The 24,391-nt window shown below is 28.1% G+C and overlaps 1 long non-coding RNA gene across 1 annotated transcript; it reads right to left on the bottom strand.

Moving 5' to 3' along the window:
• Window positions 1–5,109: 5,109 nt before the first annotated feature.
• LOC145963076 (uncharacterized) lies at window positions 5,110–7,465 on the bottom strand. The gene is made up of 3 exons (XR_014436069.1): window positions 6,429–7,465; window positions 5,990–6,068; window positions 5,110–5,698 (listed from the first exon to the last, which is right to left on the bottom strand). It is a non-coding gene; the product is annotated as an uncharacterized LOC145963076 (long non-coding RNA).
• Window positions 7,466–24,391: the final 16,926 nt, after the last annotated feature.

Raw genomic sequence — 24,391 nt, 5'->3', positions numbered from 1 at the left:
TCCGGAGTAGTTTACTAGACGTTATTGACCAATCACAGCCATTCTTTCGAAGAATGTAACCATATATTTTTCATAAGAATGACCAGAGAGAAGACTGAGAGATGTCATGGCCTGCTTTTAGGTGATCCCTGAAAGCGATACTCCCTCTATGGACATTGAAAACGTGGACATGAACTACAAAGCCAATGTCCATGAATGATCTCAGAGAGTAATATATAATGTGCACAATTTCTGGTTTTGTTCCGTGCTATGTGCACGAAATGCCGGTAGCACCAGTGTTGTATAACAAGATACTTATGTATGTAAATTGATAGTAAATAAATTATTCAATCGCGAAAGATACTGTAATATTCAAAGATGAAATAAATATTTTTCTATATTCATTGTCATATTTATATCTTTTTATTTACAAAACACAAAATGCCTGCTGTAGGATAAAAACATTTTTAACCGTATTTCTATAAATCTTCTTAATTAGCAGTAAATTGATCTTTGATATTTATCAATCATTTTTTTAATTATTTAAAAATTTAATTATTAATACATGTATAGAATTTGTCAATTAATCACTGATTCTTCTGAAATTTTTATAATTAAGACTCGAAAAATATAGATGTTGCAAAATATTTTAAGTCTCTTCCTTTATATAAAATATGAAGAATTCATATGTTCCATTTTAATATAGCTAACATTATTTTTATATATTTTTATTATAATTTTCATACCAACATAATATTTTTATGCTTAATATAATATTTTTATGCATAATATTTTTATGCTAAATACATATTACAAAATATATGACAAAATATAATACAAATTTAATATAAAATATAATTCGAAATTTAATACAAAATAATTTATTACATGGAATAATTTATTACACGAAAATGTCCAAAATATACGTATAATATAAAATTTACTAAAAATTTTTACATAGTCCAGACGAGACTGATCAGCGAAGATTAATTACGCGACATTTATTATTAATAATAGATATGCAATAACAGAATTTAATAAGTTTTATATAACGTAAATAATCGTGATCAAAAGAGTCATTAATAAAATTATTGATCGTTTCTTCGATTGTAAAAGAAAGTATTTGCATTACTGGCGCATTTTGTATAGATTATCAAAAGAAATATTCAAAATGAAAAGATAGAATAAACTTCGAAATCAACAATTAAATTACTAAATAAATCGCGATTTAAAATTCGCGAGAAAACGCGACGAATAAATAAATCGACAATAATCGGAATATTCGATTGCGAGATACGTATAATTTTTATAATGATAATCGAAACCATCAATAGACACGCGTGCGATATAATTATTATCACACAAATGATGACAAACGATATTTTGGCAAACATTTGTGATCCGTATTGTTTATAAACATAAAATTCACTGTCCGATTTACTTGCGATTAATACGCGACTTTATACGAATTTCATGATTGAGAATAAAATACATATCCTATTTCGCGCATGATTAGCTGAATAAGATGAAATGAGCTCTATAAGTTTTAAAATATAATTAAAAATCGCGTTGTGGCCACGTTTAATAGAAAATAACGGAACGAATGATTTTCAAAGTCCCTCTAATAATCGATGTAATTGTAGAGTTTAATAAGATTTAAATAATGTAAAGAATCACGTTTAAAATAGTCATTAATAAAGTTATCGATCGTCTTTTAAATTATAGAAGAAAATATTTGCACTACCAGCATTTTGCACGAACTATTAAAAACAATATTCAAAGACGTGGAAAGATAAACAAAGCTTCAATGTATAAGTCAACGATTAAATTATAAGATAAATCGCGATTTAAAATTCCCGAGAAAACGCGACGAATAAATAAATCGATAATATTCGGAATATCCGATTACAGATACGCGAGTGACATACCGATAATATCCGATAAAAAGAGGAGCGATCTTAAAAATGGAGAACGATTAACATCTTGTTTCTACATCAGATTTCGCAAGATCAATTTGCGAAGAAAAGTTAAGTGATCCATTGAACGTCGGGAACTTCACTGTAGGAGGGAACGAATCCTGGATCTTCCGGACTATTCCCGATAACAATGTGATTTCAGTAATAAATCAACGACAATTATCCCTCGTCATTATCTTCAATTCACGAAATTGACATGCACATCAGAAAACATGTTCTTCCATTATTAAGAAATATATTTTTGTATTGAAAATTAAATGGATATAACGATCTTTTTTATTGAAATGTAATTACGAACGATTATATTTATAAATAATAAAATACATGCATTATTGGAGTTTGTGTTAAATGTGCGAACACATAATTTGGGGTACCGTTTGCGCGCGCGAGACGAATCGAACCCGATATCAGCAAGATTTAAAAAATTTCAATTCGAACAGTGTGCAAAATAAAATAAATCAAATAATTTTAAATATATAATTAATTCTAGATTAATTCTCTAGATTCTTATTCTTATAACGTTTAAATTAATAATTTTTTTTTTTAATCAATATCTTACTGATATAGGGGTACCCATTCGATTCGTCTCTAAATTTTTAAGTATTCGCACATTTTATGTAACATTCATATATAATTTCGCGTATATATAATATATCATATTAATAAAAATTATAAAAATATTTTGGATACGTTAATTTGTGCATGTATTTAATTATACATATATATAAAATGGTATATATCTAAAAACTAATTCTAAAATGGCGATGTCCAGTACCTGCAAATAGTTTCTTAAAAGAAACTAAAAACTAATATTAATATCCCCAGTACCTAGAAATAATTTTTCAAATGAGATAATTAATTAATAATTAATGAAATATATTCGTTCGTAATCATTTTTATCCAAATGTTAATAAAATTACAATATGAAATTACTTGAAAGATAAAAATTTATACACAACGCTATATCCATATTTTATCTATTATTAAATCTCTGGCATTAAATAATAATAATACCAATCCTAATAATAACAGAACATTTTTAACGAAGAAAAGAATAGATGCATTTCTCTCACATCTAAATATATATTATTTAAATTAATTCGATTTTAAAGAAGCGTAGGGCGTTCGTCGTTGTATTACTACCGAAATCATTGCTTTCGGAAATTGCCAGGAAAAACCGGGATTAATTCCATTTTTACAATAAAAATTCCCAATTTTTAACAGGGCACCGAACTAGACGTCGCGAATGGATCTTACAAGAACCGATGAGAAATAATTCTCCATAATGAAAATCGTTTCGACTCCTCGGTACGAGCCACGCAACTTTCATTAACGTTTATCTAACGAAAGGAACAACGATAACTCTTTTATTAAAATGACAATCTCGTCTAAGAACGTGAAAAGAACGCGGGAAAAACACGGTGTTTTCGCAACGGTAATTTATTAATTTATTTATGAATATTTTCCGGTACGAAAAAAAAAATTCGTAAATACAAATATAACTGAAAAAACAAATTATTAAATTCATAATAATTAACTCGCGATTCAATAATATCGAAGATGATCGTTAAATTTTGTGAAGCTAATATTTAATCGTTGACTTATCATATCGAATCTTCACTCTCTTATTCCACATTTCTTTATATTTAATTAGCAATATTTAGGAATATTATCTGACGAGAAGGACAGCGATAAAATTCTTCTGTTAAAATGATAATCTTGTATAAGGACGCGAAGAGAACGCGGAAAAAACACGGTATTTTCGCAATCATAATTTAATAATTTATTTTAAGAATATTCAGTTCCGCGCGATATGGAATTCATAAATAAATAAAGCTAACGGAAAGCATATCATTAAATTTATAATAATTGACTCGCGATTCTGTAATGAAGGCGTCCGTCAAATTTTATAATGCTTATATTTAATCATTAATTTAGCATCGAATTTTTACATTTTATATAAAAATTTTCCGAATTTATTAATGACTCTTTGACATGAAACTACAAACAGTTACTCTTTTATGAATATTCCAAAAATATATACTTCAGAAACAAATACTTTAATTTAATGAATTACTATTATGTTAATTACTATTATGTAATCATTATACGTATACTTTCGATAATTTTTCGTGTAATTTACATAAGAATTTACAATCGTAAATACAATTTCATATAATATAATTATAGTCATAATTGTATTGTATTTTACAATTAAAATATCAATGTTAGATTATAATTAAAATACAATTATAACTATTTATAATTTACAATTTACAAATTTATGATGCTATCAATATCAAATAATAATATTCGATTTATTCAAATATTTAATAACATCGATACAATAATTTGATATTGATAGCATTAACATTTGGATTTAATATTATATTTGATTTAATACACATATATTTTTAAGTTTTGAAATAAAATATAACATGTTAAGATTTCTTAAACGCTAATAATTATGCTATTTCTTTAATATTCCTGAAGATAATTTTGATAATTTAAATTTCACTTTTAAAACATGTTATATTTATTTTTACAACGTTTTTAAAAATAAATTCAACTTAATGAAAATAATTTTAATTTACCCCTAGGATTATTGGAATATTAAAAGAAAGAATGAATCTTACTTAATAGCCCTAACAACCCTACTATTAAAGGATTCTAATAATTTTAATAGCTCTAACAATCCTACTATTACAGAATTCTAATGATCTTAAGAGCCCTAACAACCCTAATATTAATAGAAGAATTCTAATGATTTTAACAACCCTACTTTCTGATTAACTAAAATTATTCGAGATTTGAGGAACCTATCTCTAATCATCACCTCACCTAATCATGTATATATTTTAGTCACGTGCCCTAACCGCGTGCCCTAACCGCGTACCCTAACCATATTCTTCAGGCCAGTTGAACCTACCTTTCGTTGATCCTGGCTACTTTCTTTCTCGATCTCTAATCAGAGATCGAAGAAGGAGATAATTACTCCTTCTTTTGCCGGATAATTACCGGCAAAAGAGCGTGAAATATTTACGCTCATTTAGTAACGATCGTTCGTTTTCACGATCGTTCGTTAAATATTGAATATAACTTTATTTTAACTGAAATAAAGCCAAATTACTACAAATTTTTACAAATTTCTATAAATTATATTTTATAATAAAATATAAAATTAATGTGTGTATTTATCAGATTACAAATTATTTAATTAATTAATCATTTGGCTTTATATTAAGTTAAAATAAAGTTTAAAAACAATATCTACAAACAAATTCTACGATGGATGAGCTATGAGCAATTAGAAGATAAGTGCTTATTATAAGAATAAATTAGCATCAAAAATTGATAAAATTGATAATTGTTAATGCGTGTCCTTTATTTAATAAATTAGACAAAATCTTTACAAAAAAATCTTTTCTTGATCTCTTTTTTCTTTTTAATTAATATTTCAATATATTTTTACGATAGATGCAAAGCATAAGTTCGAAAAAACTTATTAAAATTATTTAATTTAATTTAATTAATTTAATTTAATTACTTTATTTAATTTATTTAATTTAATCCATCCTAGCTCATCCATTTTAAGGCAACGGATTTATCTACAATCTACAATCTACATCTACATCTACATCTGCAATCTCTACGAATCCGTTACCTTAAAGTTAAATAAAAGTTTTTCTCACTCACCGACACCGATGCGCAACAGCGGAGTTGTTGTTATTGAAGCTAGTTGTCTGTAACATACAAATATAAAATTCATTTATAATAATGCTCACAAAATGCAATCAATATTTAAAAAAATTTTTATCGCGTGGAATTTTATATTCGATATGTAAAATAATAAGCAGATAAACACGTATGGAAAAATTTTATAAATTTTTGAAACCATTTTTTAAATAGAAAATTTTATATGACTTTTACAAAAATCTTTCTCTTTAATTCAATTAAATAATAAGATCGAATTATTGTTCGTTTATAACAAGTTAACGATTTATAACAATTAATATATAAATAATAATATTCACCATCAGGTTGTTCCGCCGGTGCAGGATGCCTCTCCTAGGCCTGCTCCTCCTCTCAGAACATCAGGGTTGTTACATCGATCTATAACATACAAAAGAAGATTCCAATGTAGCAGCGTTCAAAATAATTAATATTTCAAAAATTATTGTATACATTGAATTTTATATTCGATGCATATAATAATAGCAGATTAATAAAATAATTCTATAAATTTTAAAAAACATTACTAATAATTCTCTTATAACTTTATAAAAGCTTACACCTTTACAAGATTATAGCTTTAATTTAAAAATCTTCTTCTTTAATTCTCTCTTATTTAAATATAAATAAAAAAATATAAATAAAAACATCAAATTAATTGTTGCGATTAATTGTTTAATTTAAATTATAATAAATATATTTAATATTTAATATATAATTACAAATAAATAAATTGCTTACCAGAAGGTTGCTCTGCCGGAGCCCGATGCCTCTCCTAGGCTTCCTCCTCCTCTCAGTCTTAGACGCGCGATACTTAACGGCACTCCCGCACTCACGAGCGATATTTTTATATCGCTATTTTCGTTATTTTACGCGCGATACTGAACGGCACTCCCGCACTATTTCGGTACGATTAAAAATTTGGTCGCGCGATGTATATATTTAATATATATATACTTTCAACGACACTCCCGGTTTCGGTACGAGCGAAAATCCCATTTTATTTACGAAAATCAACTTCGAGCCAACAGGTCGGGAATGCAACGATACAACGAGCAAAGATTAGGCCCGAACCAGAAAGAAGACGAAACAATTGAGGGAATAGAAGAAAATAAAGTTCACCAGCTCTTTTTCGCGCATAATTATCCTATCTCGTATCGAACCTGGACCCGCTAAGCACGATTTCAGGTGCTTCGCCCGGAACACGAAGTTTCCCGCGATTGCAGGACATGGCTACACCAGGCTGGTAGACGGCAAAAGAAGAGGATACCCACATTTTTTAAATGCTAACATTCAGCAATTTAGAAAATGGGGAGGCAACCCCTTTTACCGAGCGAAAATCGTGCCTAGGGGAATCCACTCGACTCCTCGACAGGGTTAACACACGCAGTGCGTGTGGCTGTAGACGAGCAAAGAGAAGGGACCCATTGACGACCATTCCGAGCAATCGATCGAGTTCTAACTAATTCGGGCCGAATCACTTGACGAAGCACGAAGCAAGAGTGTACGTTGCATAGCAACGTGTGCAAACTCGAAACATCCCAGTTAGTTGGCATCGGAAGTAGAGACTCGTGACAATAAATGAAATTGGGATTTTATATAAAAAAGTCCAAAAGTTCCGCGAAAACGCGACGATACAACGCGAGAATACTACAACGCGAAAACGCGGTAACGAAGCGCTTGCCGTCCGCGGCACGATGACGGTACCGACGACGCGAAAGGGTACTTAGCTTCCCATTCAGGCACCTTAAGATTTATCATAAATAGAAAAATTTAAGATAAACCTCAAGGCACCATCCAAGTACTAAGCCCTCCCACCGCGACAAGGTGTACCCCATGGGAGGGTTATATTATATATAATTTTATATATAATATAATACATAATTTGAAATTTATTTTGTAATATAGTACACAAATTTAAATTCACAAATATAAACGATAAATAAAAATATAAAAGATAAGAGAAAATCTATTATATAAAGCAATGTTCAAAATAATTGATTTTAAAACTAATTATTGCGCCCAATTAATTTTTACATTTTTACTTTTAAATAGATATATTTTAATGTTATAAATTGCATAATTACAAAATAATTTATATTTCTTAAATATAAACTTTTAAAAATATGATAAATAAAAAATTTCTATTTTTTTATATATGAAGTATTTAAATAAATATATTAACATGAAATATTTTTTAAAATATAAGAAGTATCTGAAAATATTAATTAATAAACATTTTATAAATGTTTTAATTATTTTAAAATAAAATGGAATATTTTTTATAAATATATGTATTATATATGTTACACAATTTAAAATCACTATTGAATCACAATTAAAGAAATAAAACGAAACGAGAAATATGTATATTTTGAATATTGTTACGTCCGCGGCGGCGACTTCGAGATATCGAAGCGCGTTCAACACAATGGGGCACTCGCGGACCGCGTAAGATAAGACACTTTTAACAGAAATTAAAAACTTTAATTAGAAACACAGAACGCACAAACAACAAATAATAACAGGGGAAATCTCGCGATAACGACCCGTAATGTAAACCGCATCCGGATAGCTTGACAGCTATTCTTCGACTCAGCTCACCATCGTTGTTATACAACAATATATACTATTGATAAATAATTTATATGTTGTTGCGTTCGCGGAACGATATATATCGAACGTGCGCGACACAATCGATCGGCACGCTGACGTTCGCGCAGTAAATAATAACGCGGTTGAAGGTATAAGAACTTTAATAAACCACAAGTAACATACAAGAATTCAGAATAATCGTAAAACGGATCACAGATAGACGTGTCCGCACAGCTTGACAGCTGGGCTCAGACTCTCTGACAGTCGTTGTTTATAACAACATCTTGACAACGCGCGCGGAGATGACCTTCTTCCGTCGACGTACTTCCCGCCGAAAGAATTCAACAGGTGGCAAATACATCCAGAGGGATGGGACGCGGGGACGTAACAATATAATAAATAATGAATGTGATAAATAATTAAAATATTAATGACTTACATCATATGTTATTGATCCATCCATTTCCAAGACCTCCTTTTTTTCTTTTGTTTTTTTCACTTTTTCCTTGTTGGCACTCCAATCCTCGTTGCACTCATTTGAATTCCTCGTTGCACTTACACTCATTCACGAAAAGTTCCTCGTTGCACTTGCAATTGTGTTTAGAGAAAGAATTTGATAATATATGAAACGTCTCACATCACTACTTCACTGCTCAAGAGCCACTGAGCGAATGATCGTAAGTCAGAAACACTACCGCGGTACTGTTTATATCGCCAAGGTTGACTATGAAAGGAAAGAATTTGATAATATATGAAACGTCTCACATCCCTACTTTGGTGCTCAAGCTCACTGTGCGAATGATCGTAAGTCGTCTTATATTATGTTATTGTTAAAATTTACTGTTGAAATATTTTATGAGTGATAATTATATATAATTCTCATTTATAAAATATCTGAACAATTATATTATTATGAAATATTTTAACATATTAATATATTAATATATCTCATATATTTAACACATTAATGTATCGTAAGATTAAAAGATTAAAGTAATGATATGTCGTAATATATAACTATTGTTTAATTAACAAGGATTGCCGATTAAGAAAATTTAAAGCATTGGTCGAAATTTATTTAATTCTAATAAGTATTGTTAGGGAAATTATTATAATAAGCATCACAATAATCGAAAGATAATAACAAAATTAATTCTTTTATTCCCTTTTATGTATTCCCTGTTTCAATTTTTATTCGCAATAAATAAATGGTTACGATTCGATAAAGATTTATCGTTGCGATACTGTTTCATGTCGTTTATCAAAAGTTAATTAATTTTTAATTATTAATATTTATAGCAAATTATGTTTCGATACTAATCGTAATCGTGTTTAGTACAAAAATTACAATATATGAAACGTCTCACATCACTACTTCACTGCTCAAGAGCCACTGAGCGAATGATCGTAAGTCAGAAACACTACCGCGGTACTGTTTATATCGCCAAGGTTGACTATGAAAGGAAAGAATTTGATAATATATGAAACGTCTCACATCCCTACTTTGGTGCTCAAGCTCACTGTGCGAATGATCGTAAGTCAAAAACATTACATATCGCGAAGGTCGTCTTATATTATGTTATTGTTAAAATTTACTGTTGAAATATTTTATGAGTGATAATTATATATAATTCTCATTTATAAAATATCTGAACAATTATATTATTATGAAATATTTTAACATATTAATATATTAATATATCTCATATATTTAACACATTAATGTATCGTAAGATTAAAAGATTAAAGTAATGATATGTCGTAATATATAACTATTGTTTAATTAACAAGGATTGCCGATTAAGAAAATTTAAAGCATTGGTCGAAATTTATTTAATTCTAATAAGTATTGTTAGGGAAATTATTATAATAAGCATCACAATAATCGAAAGATAATAACAAAATTAATTCTTTTATTCCCTTTTATGTATTCCCTGTTTCAATTTTTATTCGCAATAAATAAATGGTTACGATTCGATAAAGATTTATCGTTGCGATACTGTTTCATGTCGTTTATCAAAAGTTAATTAATTTTTAATTATTAATATTTATAGCAAATTATGTTTCGATACTAATCGTAATCGTGTTTAGTACAAAAATTACAATATACGAAGCGTTTCTCATCACTACTTTATTACTCGAGAGTCACCGTGCGAATGATAACAAAGCCGATAATGTAGCGCGCTACTGTTTATATTTTATATTGCCAAAGTCAAACACCGTGTTATTGATAATTTGTTGCTGAAATATTACTATCGCGTAATATTAAATTATAGAAGTATTTTAATTTATTAATTAAAATTGATTATTTATTAAACAATTTGCCCGAACTCACCACTCCTTCCCCACTCACCGCTTCGCCGCGCGCCTAGTATAAGGTTACAATCGGACGACTCTCGTTGCCTCACCCAAATTGGCCGATTTTCTTTAATTAATTTTTCGTTAATTATTACTAATATTGCAAAACAGAGCACATTCATTCTTAATTTGAGCCAATCTACCTTCACACTTCGGGACTACAAAAAGTTATCAGACATCTTGTATACATATCTTATAGTACGTAAAATACATATTTCGGCAATGAATTTTTAATAACATATAGATAGTGATACGAATAAAATTACTACATGTTCTATACGAATAAAATTACTTCTTTAATAATACATATAGTCAAATATATTTCGTGATAAAGTATAATTTATTATTTTAGATTCGTTGAAACCGTTCAAAACGTAACGATATATCCATCAGGTCATAATTTTACTAATCAGGTAATAATATTTTTAATAATATTTTGCAATAGTAATATTTTTAATTAAAAAATAATATGAATAATATATAAAAAATTTATAAATCACTTACCACGCAATTTCATTACTCCGTATGTTGCCTGTCCTATATGCCTTTCCCAATATCCTTTTCCTCCCTTGTTCATCCATTGTTATTTTTTCGTGGCACTCACTCTCGAAAATACGACTAATTATAATTATGGAACGATTGTGAGATACGCACGAGATTGCACGGCATGCCTCATCGCGGAATAATTATACAAGAAATGCACTTTATTATATTGTAAGAGATAGAGAACACACGAGGGACGTATTCGCTCGATATTTATGTCGGGCCAAATTCAATACTACTTATTAAATGCTATTTTTATTGTTGATATATATATAATATATGTATAATAACACGAATTATAAGACCGAAAGATTAATGTAATTGAAGTCATGATATGTAATAATCATTTAATTATTAATTCGATAATATACAAAGTATTTTGTATCACTATCTTTGCTCGAGTGTCACTGTGCGAATAATACCAAAGTCGTGGCATGTAAATATTAGCGCGCTGTTGTTTACGCCGCCAAGGCCAAGATGTTATTGTCCGTTCATCGTCGAAATATTTTACATTCTTTAACAAATATATGCGCGAAATATTAAAGTATAGAGAAATATTTTAGATTATATAGATTAATTACATAATCATTTATTAAAAGATTAATGTATCTTTTATGAAGCTTTTCGTTATATGTTAATTATTTAGACGATTCTACCATTCGACGTTTTAAAGTGCGCGTTTTTAATCCGAATTATATTTAAATGATTGAAAAATAGATGAAACGTCGGAAACGAATTATATTTGACTCTATATAAATATCAATAAAAAATAATTTTCGCTCGTAAAAATTGATTTCATATTAATTAAATCAAAATTGCACATAAATGCCACAGCGCGGTAGTTGGAGCGCAGGAAAAAGACAATACTTCCTTCTTATTAATTGTTGTTTATTTCGAACTAAAAAACTACAAAAATAATGAATATTTCGGATCGTCTTTGAGCCTTCCTCAGCACGATTAACAATATAAAATATTATATATATATAATATTATAATATTGCAATCACATAATATTTTATTATAATCTTCATTGCTGCAATATTTTTTATATTTAAAATGCTCTATATTATATAATACAATGTACTTAATAATATATTATAACATAATTACAAAATATATTATTATTATATTATTAGTAAATTTTATAATTCTTTGCAAGCTGTCTTTTTATATGTCTAATCATTATACGTCTCTGTCCAATGCATCTTTTTCTTAGAGTCTTCGGATTGTTATGAACTGTCGCACTGCCTCGTCCTAAAAACTGTAGAAACGCTTCTTCTTCTTGTGATGTCCAACGGAATACTTTCTGTGGCCATTTGTTGTCTTCAGGCATTTTTAACAAATATTCATATTGTTGAAGTCTATTTTTCTTTATTCTTTCGATTATTGTCTCTTTTGCTTCATTTTACTCAAAAATATTAATAATTTATTTTATTCAAAAATATTAATATAATAATATAATAAATATTATTATATATTAATTAATATATTAATATAATAAATAATTATTATGAATAAATAATATAATAATTTTGGTATCTCTCTTAGTCTGACTCTTCCCCTTCGACCTGTCCGGCATGGGTGTCCCTGCCGGTAACGACGGCCAGTATTCATAATTCACTCTTATAGTTAAGATCGTCTTAAGTAAGTTGGAAAATATTATATAACTATTTATTATATAACTTATTTTACTAACTAAACGGAATCTTAAGAAGCAATCTAAGATATTTAAGATTATTTTAAATATAAAAGTAGTCCATATATGAATATCGGCATGTGTTACCGCCGGCATAACTCTTAGGTTCATTAGAGTACTCAAACCTCCTCACCAGGCAAATGCCTTTGTTAAGGTAGAGATATATCGAAAAGGAAAAATTTTTATTTTTTATTTTTTTTTCAATACAGGGTTTAATAAAAAAGTTAATGTAAAATATAATTTGAAATTTAATACAAAATAATTTATTACATGGAATAATTTATTACACGAAAATGTCCAAAATATACGTATAATATAAAATTTACTAAAAATTTTTACATAGGCCAGAACGAAAATGATTAGCCGAGAATGATTAGCGATGATTAATTACGCGACATTTATTTTTAATAATAGATATGCAATAATAGAATTTAATGTAACGTAATTATATGTAACGTAAATAATCGTGATCAAAAAAGTCATTAATAAAATCATTTCTACGATTGTAGAAGAAAGTATTTGCATTACTGGCGCATTTTGCGCGGACTTATTAAAGACAATATTCAAAGACATGGAAAGAGAGATAAAGCTTCTAATGTATAAGTCAACGATTAAATTATAAGATAACGTTAAATTATAAGATCGCGATTTAAAATTCCCGAGAAAACTCGACGATTAAATAAATCGATAATATTCGGAATATCCGATTGCGATATGTATAATTTTTATAATATAATAATCGAAGCTTCAATAGACATTATAATCGCGCGCGATATAATTATTACACATAAATGTAAAGATATTTCGACAGACAATTTGATGTCTGTAATATTTACGAATATAGTACTCACTGTCATTTACGAATCTTTACAAGATAAATCGCAATTCGAATTCACGAGAAAACGCGACGAATAAATAAATCGATAAAATGCGGAATATTTGATCGCGATACGTATAATTTTTATAATATAATAATCGAAGCTCTCAATAGACACGAGCGCGATATAATTATTGTCACGTAAATATAGAAAATCGAAGATGTTTCGACAAACATTTGAGGTTTGTAATGTTTGCGAATATACAATTCACCGACCGATATATTTGCGAATTATTATAAGATAAATCGCGATTTAAAATTCGCGATAAAACACGACGAATAAATAAATCGATAATATTCAAAATATTCAAATGCAGATACGCGAGTGACACCGTTAATATCCGATAAAAAGAGGAGCGATCTTAAAAATGGAGAACGATTAACATCTTGTTTCTACATCAGATTTCGCAAGATCAATCTGCGAAGAAAAGTTAAGTGATCCATTGAACATCGGGAATTCACTGTAGGAGGGAACGAATCCCGGATCTTTCGGACTATTCCCAATAGCAATGTGATTTCAGTAATAAATCAACGACAATTATCCCTCGTCATTATGTTCAATTCAGGAAATTGATATGCACGTCAGAAAACATGTTCTTCCATTACTAAGAAATATATTTCTTCATTGAAAATTAAATGGATATAACGATTTTTTTTATAGAAATGTGATTACGAACGATTATATTTATAAATAATAAAATACATGCATCATTGCAGTTTGTGTTAAATGTGCGAACACATAATTTGGGGTACCGTTTGCGCGCGCGAGACGAATTGAACCCGATAACAGCAAGATTTAAAAAATTTCAATTCGAATAGTGTGCAAAATAAAATAAATGAAATAATTTTAAATATATAATTAATTCTAGATTAATTCTCTAGATTCTTATTTTTATAACGTTTAAATTAATAATTTTTTTTTTTTAATCAATATCTTACTGATATAGGGGTACCCATTCGATTCGTCTCTAAATTTTTAAGTATTCGCACATTTTATGTAACATTCATATATAATTTCGCGTATATATAATATATCATATTAATAAAAATTATAAAAATATTTTGGATACGTTAATTTGTGCATGTATTTAATTATACATATATATAAAATGGTATATATCTAAAAACTAATTCTAAAATGGCGATGTCCAGTACCTGCAAATAGTTTCTTAAAAGAAACTAAAAACTAATATTAATATCCCCAGTACCTAGAAATAATTTTTCAAATGAGATAATTAATTAATAATTAATGAAATATATTCGTTCGTAATCATTTTTATCCAAAAAGTTAATAAAATTACAATATGAAATTACTTGAAAGATAAAAATTTATACACAACGCTATATCCATATTTTATCTATTATTAAATCTCTGGCATTAAATAATAATAATACCAATCCTAATAATGACAGAACATTTTTAACGGAGAAAAGAATAGATGCATTTCTCTCACATCTAAATATATATTATTTAAATTAATTCGACTTTAAAGAAGCGTATGGCGTCCGTCGTTGAATGACTACCGAAATCATTGCTGTCGGAAATTGCCAGGAAAACCTGGAATTAGTTCCGTTCCTACAATAAAAATCCCCAATTTTTAACAGGGCACCGAACTAGACGTCGCGAATGGATCTTACAAGAACCGATGAGAAATAATTCTCCATAATGAAAATCGTTTCGACTCCTCGGCGGTACGAGTCACACCACTTTCATTAACGTTTATCTAACGAAAGGTGATCGTTAAATTTTGTGAAGCTAATATTTCGTAATAATCGTTGACTTATCACATCTTCACATTCTTATTCCATATTTCTTTATACTTATTTAACAATATTTAGCAATATTATCTGACGAGAGAGACAGCAATAAGATCCTTCATTAATTCAATCTCGTTTAAAAACGCAAAAGAACGCGAAAAGAGCACGGTATTTTCACAATCATAATTTATTAATTTATTTTACGATTATTTAGTTACGCGTGATATGGAATTCATAAATAGATAAATCTAACGGAAAGCATATCATTAAATTTGTAATAATTTGACTCGCGATTCTATAACGAAGACGTTCGTCAAATTTTGTAAAGCTTATATCTGATCATTAATTTAGCATATTTTTACATTTTATATAAAAATTTTCCGAATTTATTAGTGACTCTTTGATATGAAAATATAAACAGTTACTCTTTATTGAATATTTCAAAAATATATACTATAGAATCAAATATGTTAATTTAATGAAATTACTATTATATCATCATTATACGTATACTTTCGATAATTTTCGTGTAATTTACATAAGAATGTATTTATGTAATTTACAATCGTAAATACAATCTCATGTAATATAATTATAGTTATAATTGTATTTTATACACATTTATGTCAATAATTAAAAATATCAATATTAGGTTATAATTAATATACAATTATAACTATTTACAATTTACAAAACACAATTTACTAATTACAAATTACAATTTACAAAATACAATTTATGTTATCAATATCAAATAAATGTACTTGATTTATTTAAATGTATAATAACATATATAATTTGACATTGACAGCATTAACATTTGGACTTAATATTATAGCTTTATATTAATTTACATATATACATGATATATTTTTAATTTTTAAAATAAAATATAACATGTTGAAATATATCTTGAACATTTATAATTATGCAATTTGTTTAATATTCTTGAAAATAATTTTGATAATTTAAATTTCATTTTTAAAACATTTTTAAAAGTAAATTCAATTCGCGCATGATTAGTTAAATGAAATGAAATGAATCTTAAGACTTTACAAATTTAAATATAATTAAAAAATCACATTGTTCGCCACGTTTTAATAGAGAATAATGGAACGAATGATTTTACCAAAGTCCATCTCTAATAATTTAACTATCTAACTATATCTTTAACTATCGATGTATTAGTAGAGTTTAATAAGATTTATATAATGATTTAAACAATCACGATTAATCATTAATAAAATTATCCATCATTTTTTTAAATAGTAAAAAACAATATTTGCACTACTAGCGCAGACTATAAAAGATAATATTCAAAGACGTGGAAAGATAGACAAAGTTTCGACGTATAAATCAACGATTAAATTATAAGATAATATTAAGATAAATCACGATTTAAAATTCCGGAGAAAACGCGACGACTAAATAAATCCATAATATTCGGAATATCTGATTGCGATATGTATATCTTTTATAACATAATAATCGAAGCTCTCAACAGACACGAGCGCGATATAATTATTATCACGTAAATATAGAAAATCGAAAATATGTCGACAATCATTTGAGGTCTGTAATGTTTGCGAATATACAATTTACTGACCGAATTACTTCCGAATTTTTATAAGATAAATCGCGCTTTTAAATACGTGATAAAACGCGACGAATAAATAAATCCATAATATTCAAAATATTCAATTGCAGAGAGACAGCTATAAAATTCATTTGTTAAAACGGTAATCTTGTATAAGAACGATTAAAAATTTTATATTTCGCACGATGTATATACTTAATATTTATATACTTTAGACGGCAGTCCCGGTTTCGGTACGAGCAAAAATCCCATTTTACTTACGCGAATCAGCTTCGAGCCAACAGGTTGGGAATGCAACGATACAACGAGCAAGGATTAAATCCAAACCGGAAAGAAGACGAAACGATTGACGGAAATAGAGGAAAATGAAGTTCACCAGCTCTTTTTCGCGCATAATTATCCTATCTCGTATCGAACCTGGACCCGCTAAGCACGATTTCAGGTGCTCCGCCCGGACATATTATGCCTCTCGCGGTTGCTATATGCTACACCAGGCTAGTAGACGGCAAAAGAAGAGGATACCCACATTTTTTAAATGCTAACATTTAGCAATTTAGAAAATGGGGAGGCAACCCCTTTTACCGAGCGAAAATCGTGCCTAGGGGAATCCACTCGACTCCTCGACAGGGTTAACACACGCAGTGCGTATGGCTGTAGACGAGCAAAGAGAAGGGACCCATTGACGACCATTCCGAGCAATCGATCGAGTTCTAACTAATTCGGGCCGAATCACTTGACGAAGCACGAAGCACAAGTGTACGTTGCATAGCAACGTGTGCAAACTCGAAATCCTAGTTAGTTGGCATCGGAAGTAGAGACTCGTTAAAAATAATCAAATTGGGATTTATACGAAAATGTCCAACGCGGAAGCGCGAAAACGCGATGACGCGAGAAAGCTAAACGCGAAAACGCGGTAACGAGACGCCGCCGTCCGCGACACGTTGACGGCACCGGCGACGGAAAGTCGTTGACGCAATGTGCGTTCAACGCATTAAATGCGCGTGTCATACACGCACATAAGAGCCATTGTGGGATCTTACAATAAAAATCCCAAATTTTTAACAGGGCACCGAACTAGACGTCGCGAATGGATCTCACAAGAACCGATGAGAAATAATTCTCCATGATGGAAATCGTTTCGACTCCTCGGCGGTACGAGCCACGCAACTTTCATTAACGTTTATCTAACGAAAGGAACAACGATAACTCTTTTATTAATCTCGTATAAGAACACGAAAAGAACGCGGGAAAAACACGGTGTTTTTGCAACCGTAATTTATTAATTTATTTATGAATATTTTCCGATACGAAATTCGTAAATACACAAATATAACCGAAGAAACAAATTATTAAATTCATAATAATTATTGTAACTCGCGATTCTATAATAGCAAAGGTGACCGCGATAAATTTTGTAAAGCTAATATTTAATCGTCGACTTATCACATCGAATCTTCACATTCTTATTCCATATTTCTTTATATTTAATTAGCGCAATGTTCAGGAATATTATCTGACGAGAGGGACAGATAAAATTCTTTTGTTAAAGCGGTAATCTTATACAAGAACGCAAAAAGAACACGGAACATGCACGGTATTTTCGCAATCATAATTTATTAATTTATTTTACGAATACGAGTATTCAGTTCCGCGCGATATGGAATTCATAAATAGATAAATCTAACGGAAAGCATCATTAAATTATAGTTATAATTGTATTTTATACACATTTATGTCAATAATTAAAAATATCAATATTAGATTATAATTAATGTACAATTATAACTATTTACAATTTACAAATTACAAATTACAATTTACAAAATACAATTTACAAAATGCAATTTATAATATTATCAATATCAAATAAATGGATTCGATTTATTCAAATATTTAATAACATAAATAATTTGATATTGACAGCATTAACATTTGGACTTAATGTTATATATCATATATATATGTAAATTATATATTTATATATTTTTAATTTCTAAATAAAATGTAACATGTTAAGAAGTATCTTGAACATCTATAATTATGCAATTTGTTTAATCTTCTTGAAAATAATTTTGATAATTTAAATTTCATTTTTAAAACATTTTTAAAAATAAATTCAATTTAATTTCTTAAAAATAGTTTTAATTTATTACGAAGAATTACACGAAAGTATCCAAAATATACGTATAATATAAAATTTATTAAAAATTTCTACATAGCCAAAACAAGACTGATTAGCGTTGGTGAATTATGCGATATTCATTATTAATAATTGATGTGCAATAATAGAATTTAACAAGTTTTATGTAACGTAAATATATATAATCGTGATCAAAAGAGTCATTAATAAAATTATTGATCGTTTTTTCGATTGTAGAAGAAAGTATTTGCATTATTGACGCATAATACAAGCTAAATAACGATTTAAAATTCGCGAGAAACCGGTAACGAATAAATAAATCGATAATAGTAGTAATATTCGATTACGATATGCATAATTTTTGTAATACGATAATCGAATAGACAGCGCGCGACATAATTATTATCAAACAAATACGAAGATATTTCGATAGACATTTGAGATCTATAATATTTGCAAATATATAATTTATTGTCTGATTTATTTGCGAATTTTTAGAAGATAAATCACGATTTACAATTCGCGAGAAGACGCGACAAATAAATAAATCGACAATATTCGAAATATTTGATTGCGATATGTATAATTTTTATAATATAATCGGAGCCCCTAATAGACACGCGCGATATAATTACTATCACACACAAGTGCGAAGATATTTCGATAGACATTTAAGGTCTGTAATATTTGCGAATTTATTTGCGATTTATTTGCGATTAATACGCTATTTTATATAAATGTCGCGATTGAGGAAACGCATATTGAAAATACATATTACATCTTGCGCATGATTAATTCAATGAAATAAAATAAATCTTAAAACTTTACAATTTTAATATATAATTAATATATAATTAAAAAATCGCGTTATCACCACGTTTAATAGAGAATAACGGAACGAATGATTTTATCAACGTCCCTCTAATACTCTAACTACATATTTAACTATATCTGTAACTATCAATGTAATAGTAGACTTTAATAAGATTTAAATAATGTATTACCAATAATGTATTAACAATCGCGATTAAAACAGTCATTAATAAAATTATCAATCGTCTTTTAAATAGTAGAAAAAAATATTTGCTCTACTCGCGCAGATTATTAACGACAATATTCAAAGACGGAGAAAGATAAACAAAGCTTTGATGTAAGTCAGCGATTAAGTTAGGTAAATCGCGATTTAAAATTCGCGGGAAAATGCGACGAATAAATAAATTGATAATACACGGAATATTCGATATGTATAATTTTTATAATATAATAATCGCGAAGTTCTCAATAGATACGCGCGCAATGTAATTATGCTGTCACATATAAATGCGAAGATATATTTTGACAGACATTCGAGGTCTGTAATATTTGCAAATATAAAATTCACTATCCGATTTATTTGCGATTAATATGCAATTTTATATGAACGCCGCGATTAAAAATAAGATACATATCTCGCACATGACTAACTAAATAAGATAAAATGGAAAATTTTTATAATATGATAATCGAAATCATCAATAGACGCGCGCGTGACATAATTATTATCACTCAAATTATCACACAATTTGTAAATAATCGCGATTAAAACAGTCATTAAAAAAATTATCGATCGTTTTTTAAATAGTAGAAAAAAATATTTGCACTACTAGCGCATTTTGCGCGGACTATTAGAAACAATATTCAAAGACGTGAACAGATAGACAAAGCTTCGATATATAAATCAACGATTAAATTATAAGATAATATTAAAATATAAGAAACATTTGCGATTTAAAATTCCCGAGAAAACGCGACAAATAAATAAATTGATAATATTCGGAATAACCAATTCCGCGATATCTATAATTTTTATAATATAATAATCGAAGCGCTCTCAATAGACACGCGCGCGATATAATTATTATCACACAAAGGCGAAGATATTTCGATAGACAATTTGAGGTCTGTAATGTTTGCAAATATATAATTCATCGACTGATTTACGTGCGAATTTTTATAAGATAAATCGCGATTTAAAATTCGCGATAAAACGCAACGAATAAATAAATCTATAATATTCAAAATAATCGATTGCGCATAAATTTTATAATATAATTCGACGCCATTTGATACGCGGATGACATACCGGTAATATCCGATAAAAAGAGGAGCGATCTTAAAAATGGAGAACGATATTAACATCTTGTTTCTACATCAGATTTCGCAAGATCAATTTGCGAAGAAAAGTTAAGTGATCCATTGAACGTCGGGAACTTCACTGTAGGAGGGAACGAATCCCGGATCTTCCGGACTATTCCCAATAGCAATGATTTCAGTAATAAATCAACGACAATTATCCCTTGTCATTATCTTCAATTCATGAAATTGATATTCATGTCAAGAAAACATGTTCTTACATTATTAAGAAATATATTTCTTTATTAAAAAATAAATGGATATAACGATTTTTTTTATAGAAATGTGATTACGAACGATTATATTTATAAATAATAAAATACATGCATCATTGGAGTTTGTGTTAAATGTGCGAACACATAATTTGGGGTACCGTTTGCGCGCGCGAGACGAATCGAACCCGATAACAGCAAGATTTAAAAAATTTCAATTCGAATAGTGTGCAAAATAAAATAAATGAAATAATTTTAAATATATAATTAATTCTAGATTAATTCTCTAGATTCTTATTTTTATAACGTTTAAATTAATAATTTTTTTTTTTTAATCAATATCTTACTGATATAGGGGTACCCATTCGATTCGTCTCTAAATTTTTAAGTATTCGCACATTTTATGTAACATTCATATATAATTTCGCGTATATATAATATATCATATTAATAAAAATTATAAAAATATTTTGGATACGTTAATTTGTGCATGTATTTAATTATACATATATATAAAATGGTATATATCTAAAAACTAATTCTAAAATGGCGATGTCCAGTACCTGCAAATAGTTTCTTAAAAGAAACTAAAAACTAATATTAATATCCCCAGTACCTAGAAATAATTTTTCAAATGAGATAATTAATTAATAATTAATGAAATATATTCGTTCGTAATTATTTTTATCCAAAAAGTTAATAAAATTACAATATGAAATTACTTGAAAGATAAAAATTTATACACAACGCTATATCCATATTTTATCTATTATTAAATCTCTGGCATTAAATAATAATAATTCCAATCCTAACAATGACAGAACATTTTTAATGAAGAAAAGAATAGATGCATTTCTCTCACATCTAAATATATATTATTTAAATTAATTCGATTTTAAAGAAGCGTATGGCGTTCGTCGTTGTATTACTACCGAAATCATTGCTTTCGGAAATTGCCAGGAAAAACCGGGATTAATTCCATTCTTACAATAAAAATTCCCAATTTTTAACAGGGCACCGAACTAGACGTCGCGAATGGATCTTACAAGAACCGATGAGAAATAATTCTCCATTAGATAAAAATCGTTTCGACTCCTCGGCGGTACGAGCCACGCAACTTTCATTAAATTATCTAACGAAAGGAACAACAATAACTCTTTTATTAAAATGATAATCTTGTATAAGAACGCGAAAAGAACGCGGGAAAAACACGGTGTTTTCGCAACCGTAATTTATTAATTTATTTATAAATATTTTCCGATACGAAATTCGTAAATACACAAATATAACCGAAGAAACAAATTATTCAATTGATAATAATTAACTCACGATTCTATAATCGAAGGTGATCGTTTAATTTTATAAAGCTAATATTTAATCGTTGACTTAACACATCGAATCTTCACACTCTTATTCCGTATTTTTTTATATTTAATTAGCGCAATATTCAGGAATATTATTTCACGAGAGAGGAACAGCGGTAAGATCCTTTATTAAAATGGCAATTTCGTCTAAGAATGGGGAAAGAATGCGGAAATAAATATGATATGTTTCCGTAATTTATTAATTTTGCGAATATTTATTTTGGATACGAAATTCGTAAATACATAAATCGAATTGAAAGTAAATCATTAAATCCGTATAATAATTGACTCGCAACTTCATAACATCGAAAGCAATCGTTAAATTTTGTGAAGCTAATATTTAATCGCTAACTTAACATCGACTCTTTATACTCTTATTCGATATTTTTTTACTTTTAATTAGCAATATTTGAGAATATTATTTGAGAGGGACGGCAATAAGATTCTTTATTAAAATGGCAATCTCGTCTAAAAACGCGAAAAGAACGCCAAAAGAACGCGGAAAAAGCACGGTATTTTCGTAATCATAATTTATTTCATGAATATTCAATTCCGCGCGATATGGAATTTATAAATAGATTTCGAATTTATTAATGACTCTTTGATATGAAAATACAAACAGTTACTCTTTTATGAATATTTCAAAAATATATACTATAGAATCCAATATGTTAATTTAATGAATTACTATTATATAATCATTGTACGTATACTTTGGATAATTTTTCGTGTATTATTATTATGTAATTTTTGGTGTAATTTGCATAAGAATGTATTCATGATATTTCTTAAACACTAATAATTATGTACAATTTTCTTATAATTCTCAATATTCCTGAAAAAAAAATTTTAATAATTTAGATTTTATTTTTAAAGCATTTTTAAAAATCAATTCAATTTCATTTTTTAAACTGAAATAAAGCCAAATTACAAATTTCTATATATTGTATTAGACTGCTAACATGGCCATATTTCATATGGTAAAATATAAAACAAGAGCAACCGTTTATAATTGAGCAGAATTTATGCCGAGTGTCACAGAATTTAACATAACACTCTCGAAAGATGCAATTGTAATTTATATAATTATTGCTTGTATATTTATTTTAATACTATATTTTAATATTTTATAACTGCTTATATTTATTTTTATCTCGTTGCAGTTTATATTTATTTTAATAAATGCCGGCAAAATGAAATGACACAATATGTATATATTGATTTAATCTGTATATGTATCCTGCCCAATTGTAAATGGTTATCCTGACTTTAGCTGTTAACAGCCTATAATATATAATATATAAAATTTTTATAATATAAAAATTTTCTGTGCAGATTATCAATAAAAATTGATTGATATTATAATAATATAAATAATTAATAAATTTTTAT

This window comes from Camponotus vicinus, unplaced genomic scaffold (assembly GCF_025532165.1).
Source record: "Camponotus vicinus isolate PSW18456_S1 unplaced genomic scaffold, iyCamVici1.0 SCAF_12, whole genome shotgun sequence".
NCBI lineage: Eukaryota > Metazoa > Arthropoda > Insecta > Hymenoptera > Formicidae > Camponotus > Camponotus vicinus.
This window is presented reverse-complemented; position numbering and strand designations above follow the sequence as displayed.